Below are 10,398 nucleotides of genomic sequence, written 5' to 3'. Positions count from 1 at the left end.
ATCACTGGTTCGATCCCCACATGAGCCAGTGAGCCGCGCCCTCCACAACTAGAGGGACAACAACGGCTTGAGTTGGAGCTGAGCTGCCAGTGGGTGGCCAGTTGGCTCAGTTGGTTAGAATGCAGTGCTCATAACACCCAGGTCACCTGTTCGATTCCCACATGAGCCAGTGAGCTGTGTCCTCTACAACTAGATTGGGGGGGAAAAAAAGAAAACAACAACTTGACTTGGAGCTGAGCTGCGATCTCCACAACTAGATTAAAAAAAAAGAAAAAAAAACAAAGGCCTGCCTTGGAGCTGATGGGTCGTAGAAAAACACACTATTCCCCAATAAAAAATTAAAAATTTTTTTAAATAAAAAGAATGAGTTTGTCAGACGGATGAGGGAGAAATAAAAATGCTCCAAGCAAAGGAAAAAAATATGAAAAAGGCAAAAAACAAGTAACAAAACAATTTATCCAGAGAATTATAAGTAGTTTCAATAGTTCAAAAATAGAGTGAAAACAGAGAACACAAAAAGAATTTATGTAAGATGTAGATGGAAAAGATTTCATCTCTGATTGGATATGGGTAGAAAGGCAGAAGAATGGAATGGAGATGATTCTCAGTTTGCCCAAAACAGCAATTTGGTATTCGAGGCCCTCCATAATCTGTTTCCTCATCTGTCATAGTTCCACCCACAAGCTAGGCTCCAGACAGAAAACTTTTTCCTCCTTCATTCAATTTGCCCTCCATGCCAAGTACCATGCCAAAGGCTAAGGCTGTCTGTCCCAATTTCAAGGACCTCACAGGCTCACCTGGTAGCAGGGAAGGCAAACAAGAACATCAGTAATAAGGTACAGTACAATGGAGTACAACAACCTGGTGAGAAGAGGTTTGCTACCAGAAAAAAAAAGTGCTAATTTGAGTCTTGAGATATGAGTAAGAGCTCATCATGAAAATAATGGAATACAAGGGGGGTGGGGGCGGTCAGGGCACATCACTGAGGACAGATAAGCCTAGGCCCCTACATTCAAACCGTATCCAAGCCCTGTCTCATTCCTCCAACATACAGCTCCTTCGCCCCCACCACCTTCACTCTGTCTCTTAGCTCAACTCCCTACTTCCACTTGTACACAAACACAAGCCTTGTGAGCACTAGTAGGAATGATCTTCTTGAAAAGGAAATCAGATCATGAAACTCCCTACAATGGCTTCTTAGAATAAAATCCAAACATGTGACCTGGTATTTCCTGACAACCTCACGTGAGGCCTCTCCCCACCCCAAAAGTATTCAGGCTACACAGGTCTTCTCTTAGGTCTCTAGGTCTCTAAACCTTTACACAAAACAGAGGACCCCGATCCCTTTGTTCAGATCTTCACCAGCACCCCCAACAACTAGGTCTGCCATGTCACGCTATTGTTACTTTCTCAAAGAAATTTCAGGGTCCTGCCAATTACTGTTGATCCCCACCTCTGGTTTTTTCCCTCAAGAAGACAAAGCCATCTCATTTTGGGGCATGTTGAGTTTGAGAAGCCCCTTAGGATACCCAAGCAGCTCTCTGGTGCACAGGTGACAATGGGGTCAGGTAAGAATCTGCACTCAAAAGAGAACCCTGGACATAAGTTAGATGACAGGGAGACTGCTCAGGGAAGTGATTCTCAACGTGGAGGAAGGAGGCACCCCTGATCGCTAAGTCACTATATGGAATGAGATGTTACTTATGGGAATAAGGGTAACGCCACATCAGTGGTGTGAAGGACTGAGATACACTGGATAGAATCTTGGCTAGGAGTAGACTGGGGGGGTAAAAGAAAAAGAAGCAACAGCCAAAGTATAAGGAAAACCAGGAGAGAGCTATACCACAATTCCACAAACTCCTATGCCCTTTTATGCTTCCTCCATTGACAAAACCCTATTCATGCTTCATCCAGTTCTAATGCCACCCCTTCCCGAAAGCCTTTTTGGCCTGATCCAAACAAAACCAGACCCCTCTCCATGCCTCCACAAGTCTCTCTCACCATTTAGTATTACGTAAGATTTGCCCAAGATTTGCCCCACGCACAAGTTTCTCATCAGTAGTACTGTTATGGCGCTTAACGCAATCTGCGTTGTAGGACACCTGGGTGTCTGCCTAACTTACACTGTGAGCTCTCAGGGGCAGAGACCGTATCTAAATCATCTGTGGGCCCTTAACAAAGAGGGTGAAAATTACTTAACTTCAAAGCCAAGATGCGTAAATAAGTAAGCAGAGACTATGGATCCTTTTTCTGCTTGTTTCTCTTGTAAAACAAAATAACACTCCCTAACTAATTTGATTTGCAAATTTGTTTCTTAAATTTCTTAAAGTAACGTATACCTGTATAGTCTTAAAAATCGCTGCTAAACAAAATACCCTCTCGTCAAAATGCCTATCCTGTTGCAACAATACAATGATATAATCATTTCCTTCAACATAAATACGAAATGCCCTTAATTGAGTTGGGAGACTTAACGTAGCTTATCTTTTCTAAATTACTGTAAAACAAACACCAAAATTTTTTTTTACAAAGACACAGGAAGACAAAAGAGGGTGTCAATCCTGGATGCGAGCCAACTGCCGCCTGCATTATTGGGAAGCCATTCCTGCCAAGCCAAGGTTAGGCATCCAGTCAACATTTTTTCCAGCAAGTGCTTCCTTCACACGCACGCACATGCCTTTAAAAGTCAACAAAAAAAAAGAGTCTAAGGCCACTCGGGAGGACTAGGACTAAGCCGAAGTAAGTGCGTCCGGTTAGCCAGCACCAGAAGCATTAGTAATTTCACAACAAAGGTTAACTTGGTACACGCCAAATGTCCACACGGGTGTGGCGCACCTTCCCCCGAGCCGACCGTGTCAGAGAAAGGGAGCGCTCCAACTTTCACATTCGCTCGGGCCCGGGAATGCGGGTGTGCGGGCTCAGCGACGTCCCGGCCAGCCGACCGGGAAGTTTCGGTGGCGGGAGGGGGATGCGACCGCAGAGACCACAAACTACAATCCCTTCCCGGCAAAAATCAGGTCCCGAACACCCCCACACCGCGAACGACGCGCCAGCTCCTCACCGCGGGGCAGGGGCTGAGCGCGGGGCCTGGCGCGCTCACCGAGGCCACTTGAACAAAGTTTAGAAACCGGGAGAAACTTTCCCAAGAAGAAGCGCGGCGGCCGCGCGAGGCCTGCGGCTCGCTGGGCTCCAGCCGCCGTGGCCCCTCAACTTCCCGAGCGCCAGGAAGCGCCGGCCCCGCCCGGCCGGCCGGGGCCCAGGCCCCGGGCCCCGCAGGGGAAGCGGCCGGCAGCCGCGCCCGTCGGGAGCCGGATTCCCGGCGGGGTCGCAGAGGAGACGGCGCCCCGCCCGCCCGAGGAGCCCCTTGGCCCATCTGGGGAGCCCACGCCCGCGCGAAGAGAGTTACCTGCGGCGAGCGGGGCGAGCGCAGGAAGATTCCCAAGGCCCGAAGCCGACGGCCGACGCTTTGTCTCCCTCCAGTCCCACTCCGAGGAGGAAATGGACTGCCGGACGCCCCCGCCCCCGGCCCGCCCCCCGCCCGAGGCCCCCGCCCCGCGGCCCGGGCACCGCCCGCCCTTCCCAGCACCTCCCTCCCGCGGGCTCTTCCCTGTGCCTCCCGCCGCTGCCCCGCTTTCCCTTGCTTTGGGGGCGAGCCCCCAGCCAAGAGAGCTTGGCATAGCCTTGCCAGGACCCCCAAAAGGACCTCTTGCTCCCCGTCCTTCACCCCAGAGTTACCTCATCCCTGGCCCCTAGTGGGCGCTCAGGCCGGGAGTGAACCCCCGAGAGGAAGGAGGAGCGGTGATTATTGGAACAGCCCGCGAGCGGGTGATGGCAGGTGAGTCACCTCTCAGCACACAGGTGAGTCTTGGGGAGAGGCCCGCGCAGGCCCCACCCCTGACTGGTGCCTTAAGGACCTTGGCACGCTCCGGATTTCTGCCACAGGTGTTCTCGAGTCACAGGCTTCCAAAAAAGTGTCCTAGGCCTACTGTCTATTTTACAGGAGAAACCGGCCTCACAGCTTGAGGCAGAGTGGCAATAGAGTCAGACGGTAGGGACCTCATCAGGTGAGGTGGAAGACCTAGAAATCATCCCCTCACTTGACAGATAAGGAAAGCAAGAGGAACCGGCTTCTATTCCTATCCCTCTGGCCATTTGGGGAATTTTATTCCCACTCTTCCTTATCTTCCTGGTGAAAGCTCTAAAAAAACAAACATAACTACAAAACAAACATATATATATATATGCCATATATATACAGTCAGACAATTAAATTTCCTAACTTATTCTAGAAAAAGTGCTACATACTTCATTGCTGAATATCACTATGGTCACCTTCAAAGTACTCCCCTTGGGAAGCTATGCACCAGCTCAGCATCTAGTCCACCCTTCAAAGCAATTTTGGAACTCTTTTTCTGGAATGGTGGTCAGAGCTGTCCTCCTACTGTGTTTCCCTGAAAATGAGACCTAGCCAGACCATCATTTCTAATGTGTCTTTTGGAGCAAAAATTAATATAAGACCCTAAATTATATTATAGTATAGTATACCGGGTCTTATATTATGTTAAAATAAGACCGGGTCTTATATAAGATGCGGACCTATATTAAAATATGACCAGATCTTATATTAATTTTTGCTCCAAAAGAGGCAGTAGAGCTGACGGTCGGCTAGGTCTTATTTTCGGGGAAACATGGTATTACCCTTGATGTCCTGAATGTCATCAAAATGTCTTCCTGTCAATATTTCCTTTATCTTCGGGTAAAGAAAGAAGTCATTGGGGGCCAGATTAGGTGGGTAGGGAGGGTGTTCCAATACAGTTGTTTACTGGCTAAAAACTCCCTCACAGACCGCGCTGTGTGAGCTGGTGCATTGTCGTGATACAAGAGCCAAGAATTGTTGGCGAAAGTTCAGGTCGTCTAACTTTTCACGCAGCCTTTTCAGCATTTCCAAATAATAAACTTGGTTAACTATTTGTCCATTTGGTACAAATTCATAAAGAATAATCCCTCTGATATCAAAAAAAGTTAGCAACATTGTTGCAACAAGTTTGCGAACCTAATTGTTAGACCTTGCGCATGTGTGTGTGTGTGTGTGTGTGTGTGTATGAGAGAAAGAGAGAGAGAGATTCACTATTAGCCTGGCATAGAAAACCCTATGATGTTTTTCCTCCTTCATCATAGGATGATGAATAAGGTTGAGTTCAGTATTTGCCTATAAATCCAAAATAATGCAAGACAACAATATCCACTGCTGTCTTGGTGCTGAGCACTGAGTAGGGTGCTAGGAAAAACTGCCTTCAATATGTTTACCTTTTACTCCTCACATCTCCCTCTCCCCCAGGAAATGCAAACTCCTGGAAGACAGGAACTGTATCCCTTACAGCATCCAGCACAACACTCATCCCCTAGGCAGTGCCCAGTTAACATAGTCGATGTGCCCACTGTAATTCAAAACACTATGGGTTCGTGAGTGCTAGTTAAGAGATGCTGACAAAGGCAAATAGGACCATGAAAGGAGAGAACAACCTTCAAGAGAAAGACAAACCAAAAAAAAAAAAAAAAAAAGAGAGAGAAAGACAAACCTTAAAAAGGCCATTCTTTGGGTATCATCAACAAAACAAATAATAACAAGTGTTGGAGAGGGTGTGGGGAAAAAGGAACCCTCATACACTGTTGGTGGGAATGCAGATTGGTGCAGCTACTACGGAAGGCATTGTGGAGGTTCCCAAAAAAATTAAGAATAGAATTACCATATGACCCAACAATCCCTCTCCTGGGTCTCTAGCCCAAAAATCTGAAAACATTTATCCGTAAAGATATATGTACTCCGATGTTCATTGCAGCATTATTTATGGTGGCCAAGACATGGAAACAACCAAAGTGTCCTTCAATAGATGATTGGATAAAGAAGATGTGGTAGATGGGGTGGACGGTTAGCTCAGTTGGTTAGAGCATGGTGCTGATAATACCAAGGTTGCCCATTCAGTCCCACATGGGCCACTGTGAGCTGTGCCCTCCTTAAAAAAAAAAAAGAAAGAAAGAAAAAAGAAAGATGTAGTAGAATACTACACAATGAAATACTACTCTACGATAAGAAAAGATGAAATAGTGCCATTTATGACAACATGCATGGATCTTGAGATCATTATGCTAAGCAAAATAAGTCAGACAGAAAAAGCTGAGAATCATGTGACTTCACTGATATGAGAGATATAAAACTGAAAGCAACAAAGGAACAAGACAAACAAATAAACAAAAACTCACAGACACAGACAACATTTTAGTGATTACCAGAGGGTAAGGGGGTGGGGGGATAGTAGAAGAGGGTAAAGGGGGTCAAATATATGGTGATGGAAGGAGAACTGACTCTGGGTGGTGAACACACAATGTGATATATAGATGATATATTATAGAATTGTATACTTGAAACCTATGTAATTTTACTAACCATTGTCACACCAATAAATTTAATGTTTTCAAAAAAGGCCATTCTTGTTCAGTTACATCCCATTCTGTTTCTGGCTTCAGAGTCTTTGCTCCTGAAGTCTCCCTGCCTGGAGTGGCCGTGGCTTTCCCCTCACTGCACTTGGTTACCCGAGAACATAGTAATCAATCGATAAATATTTGTTTGAACTAACAAGAGATAAAGGATTATGCTCCATAACTTTGTATATCCATCACTTCACTCAGGACCAGCTACTTAATTTGTGAGGCCCCTTATTCAAAAATGAACAATTTCAGTACAGCAACAGCTGAGCATTAAACCAAGTGTGGGGCCTATCTAAGCATGGGGCCCTGCTATAGACTGAATGTTTGTCACCCCCAGAATTTACATGTTGCAAATCTGCCGCCCAAGGTGATGGTATTAGACATAAGGCCTTCATGATTGGGTCATGAGGGCAGAGCCCTCATTAGTGGGATTAGTGCCTTTATGAAAAAGGCCCCAGAGAGATCACTTGCCCCTTCTGCCATGTGAAGACACAGCAAGAAGGCTCTGACAATGAACCAGGAAGAAAGCTCTCACCAGAACGTGACTATGCTGGTGCCTAACCTTGGACTTTCCAGCCTCCAGAACTGTGAGATTCAAATTTCTGTTTATAATCTACTCTGTCTGTGGTATTTTGTTATAGCAGCTGGAACAGACTAAGACAGGCCCTAAAAATGAAATTGCATTTGTTTTGGGAAAAGAAGGATCCAGTGACAGAAAGAATATGATGAGAGACTTGCAGCCCTGTAAGCTAAGGGGAGTCAGTTCTCTACCTCTGAGAAAACCTGAAGGCTCACTAGGGAAGACTTGAGCATTCAGCGTGTCCCAGGCACTTGCTATGTGCTGAGGAAGCAGCAGTGAATAAAACTGACTTGATCCCTCTTCTCATAGAACTTAAAATGTAATGGAAGAGACACGTACTAAAAGAGATAAACAAAAAAAAAAAAGGTCAAGGTGATGATAGGGGAGAGATACAAGTAGATTTGGTGGGAAATTAACCTAGTCTGGGGTTCAGTGACCTGAGGAAGTGAGCTTTATCCTGCAACCCTCTCCAGTCAGACTTGAGCACTCGCCTCTCCACCAAAACTGCTTTTATTGAGGTCCTCCACGATGCCAAATCCAGTGGTTCCTCTCCATCCACGGGTGAATCTGTTTGATCACTCTTGTCCTTGAAACACTGTCTTCATTGGGCCTCCAGGGCACCAAGCTCGTCTGATTTTCCCCCGAACCCCTTGGCTTCTTAGTCTCCTTTAATGGTTCCTCCTAACTCTTCCCAATCTCTAAATGTTAGAGCAGCAGCTCTCAAAGTGCAGTCTGAGGACTCCTGAGACCTTCTCAAGGGGTAGTAAGGTAAAAACTATTTTCATACTACTACCAAAATATCACTTACCTTTTTCACTCGCAATCTCTCATGGAGTACAGCAGAGCATTCCACAGGCTACATACAAGATTTATGATATGGCATCACACGGAATGCAGAAGCAGATACAAGAATCCAGCTACCTTTTATTAAGCCAGACATTAAAGAGATTTGCAAAAGTGCAAAACATATGACACTTCTCCTGGAATTTTCTTTTTAGAAAACATTATTATTTTTCTCTTTAAAATGTTATTTATGATAACATGTAATAATACAGTAAACACTGATAGATAAACTCACATAAACAACAGCTCTTTGAGATCTTCAAAAATTTTTAAGAGTATAAAAGGATCTTGAGATCAAAAAGTTTAAAAACTGCTATTAGAGTATCCCAGGCTCTATCCTTGGACCTCTTTTTCTGTCTGCCATCAACCCATTGGTGATCTCATCCAGGCTTTTGGTTTTAAATATGCTAACAACTCCAGGCTTATATCTCAACCTGAACCTGTCTCCTGAATTCTGAACGCCCGTAGCCAGCTCCCTATTTGATACCTCCACTTGGATACCTAGTAGGCATCTAGGCATCTCATACTTTATATGAGTAAATACCCAAAACTGATTTCCTGATACCTCTGTTCAAACCTGTTAATCCCACAGTTTTCTTCATTTCACTAAATGGCAACTCCATTCTTCGAGTTGTTTAAGCAAAAACTTGGGAGTCATCCTTGACCATTTTCTTTCTCTCACACATTTTCTATCTAATTCCTCAGCAAATCTTATGCCTCTACCTTCAGAATATACTCAGAATCCACCAACTTTTTACCATCTCTGCTGTGACCATCTTGAGTCAAGCCATCATCATCACTTAGCTTGAATTTCCCAGGAGCCTCCTCACTAGTCTCCCTACTGCTGCCCTTGCTTCCCTCAGTCTAATCTCAATTCAATAGCTGGAAAGAACCTATTAAAATGTAAGTCAGAACATGTCACTCCAGGCCCAAAACCCTCCAATGGCTCCTATCTCACGCCCAGTAACAGGCAAGGTCCTTATAAGAGCCTCCAGAGCTCACCTGCCCCCCACACATTTCTCTGACACACTGGCCTCTTTCTTATTCTTGGAACACATCAGGCGGGCTCTTACCTTAGGGCCTTTGCTTTCTGCCTGCAATGCTCTGCTCCAAATAGCTGCCTGACTCACTCTCTCACCTCCCCCAGGTCTTTGCTCAGCTGTCACTTTCTCAGTGAGTCTTCCTCTTGGCCATCCCCATCTAAAATTGCAACCATTCCCCCATATCCCATTCCTCCTTGCTTTATTTTTCTCCTTAGGGTGTGTCTCCATCTGACATATAAAGTCATATATTTTTATAGTCATATATATGAATATGTATATATTAATATTTTTTACTTCTTGTTTTCTTCTGTCTTCCTCCCACTAGAATTTGAGCCCCTCAAGAGCCAGAATTTTTGTGTATTTTGTTCAGTGCTCTGTTCCTGGTGCCTACAATAGTACCTGGCACATAGTAGTTTTCTCAATTAATATTGGCTAAATGAACGAAAGAATAAGTGGGACCTAGAAAAGACACTGACAGGTATATAAGGAGGGAAGGAAAGAGTTTGATTCTAGACCAAGGGGTCGGCACATTTGAAGGCCCTGAGTCCCCATTCCAGGAAAAGAACTTGTGTGATTTGGGAGCTGGTGAGGTAGGCAGAGGCCGGTCTAGACAGGGCTTTGTAAGGCTTTAGACTTTACCGTGAGAGGGATGGGGAGCCACAAAGGATTTTAAACAAAGAGATAACATGACCATATTTTGTTTTTTAAAAATTCACTTTGGAGAAAAACAGGTTGTAAAGCAATATACATAATATCCCTTTTATGTTTAAACAATGAATACATATTTGTTTTAATGCTTTCCTCTCAGAGCAGCTGAGCCATTGAAAACGTATCATCTGTTCACAACCCCCCAGTTCCTCCCATATCACTCTGAATAAAATTTACATGCTCTTGCCCAGCCACCTCAGACCCATCTTTGGCTTTTCGCTTCCTTCTTTCCAGTCCAGCCTACACTGGCATCCTAGGCATTCCCTTAACACATCAAGCACTTCCCTGCCTCCAGGCCTTTACATTTCCAGCTCCCTCTGCTTGGAATGGTCTTCCCCCAGACAGTCCCTTAGCTCCCTCCATGGCTTCATTCAGGTTTCTGCTCAAATGTCACCTGGTCCTAGAGGCTCCCTAACCACCCTTTCTTTGTAAATTAACACGAGCACCCACTTCCCCTCCCTCCCTTCTCCATTTTATTTCTTTACCCTACTGTACTTCCTAGCACTCGTTACCACCTAACACATTATATGGTTATTTATTTACTTATTGTCTGTCTTCTTATTAGAATGTGTCATTAAAGCAGATATTTTTCTCTTCCGTTCACTGTTGTGACTGCAGCAGCTAGAACAGTGCCTGGCAGGTAACAGGTACTCCATTGAATGAATACATAGTTACAAGTCTGTAAGGATACACAGCAAAGTGTCATAGTAGTTAGACGCAGGAGGGGAGTGGGGGGAC

The 10,398-nt window shown here is 45.1% G+C and overlaps 1 protein-coding gene across 3 annotated transcripts in view; it reads right to left on the bottom strand.

Annotated features, from left to right (window-relative positions):
• The window catches only part of CTNNA1 (catenin alpha 1), a 229,159-nt gene that overhangs the window by 153,996 nt on the left and 64,765 nt on the right, over positions 1 to 10,398 (bottom strand). The window contains exon 1 of one of the 3 annotated variants that reach the window (XM_033095902.1): positions 3,736 to 3,754. The exons of 1 other annotated variant lie outside the window; for it this stretch is intronic. The gene's annotated coding sequence lies outside the window, so the exon portion shown is untranslated. Of the gene's footprint in view, positions 1 to 3,406; positions 3,526 to 3,735; positions 3,755 to 10,398 lie in introns of those variants that run through there. One more of the 3 variants, XM_033095901.1, reaches the window with a different exon arrangement.

The sequence above is a fragment of the Rhinolophus ferrumequinum genome, chromosome 24, assembly GCF_004115265.2.
Source record: "Rhinolophus ferrumequinum isolate MPI-CBG mRhiFer1 chromosome 24, mRhiFer1_v1.p, whole genome shotgun sequence".
NCBI lineage: Eukaryota > Metazoa > Chordata > Mammalia > Chiroptera > Rhinolophidae > Rhinolophus > Rhinolophus ferrumequinum.
The sequence above is the reverse complement of the archived record's forward strand: the minus strand, read 5'-3'. Positions and strand labels throughout refer to the sequence as shown.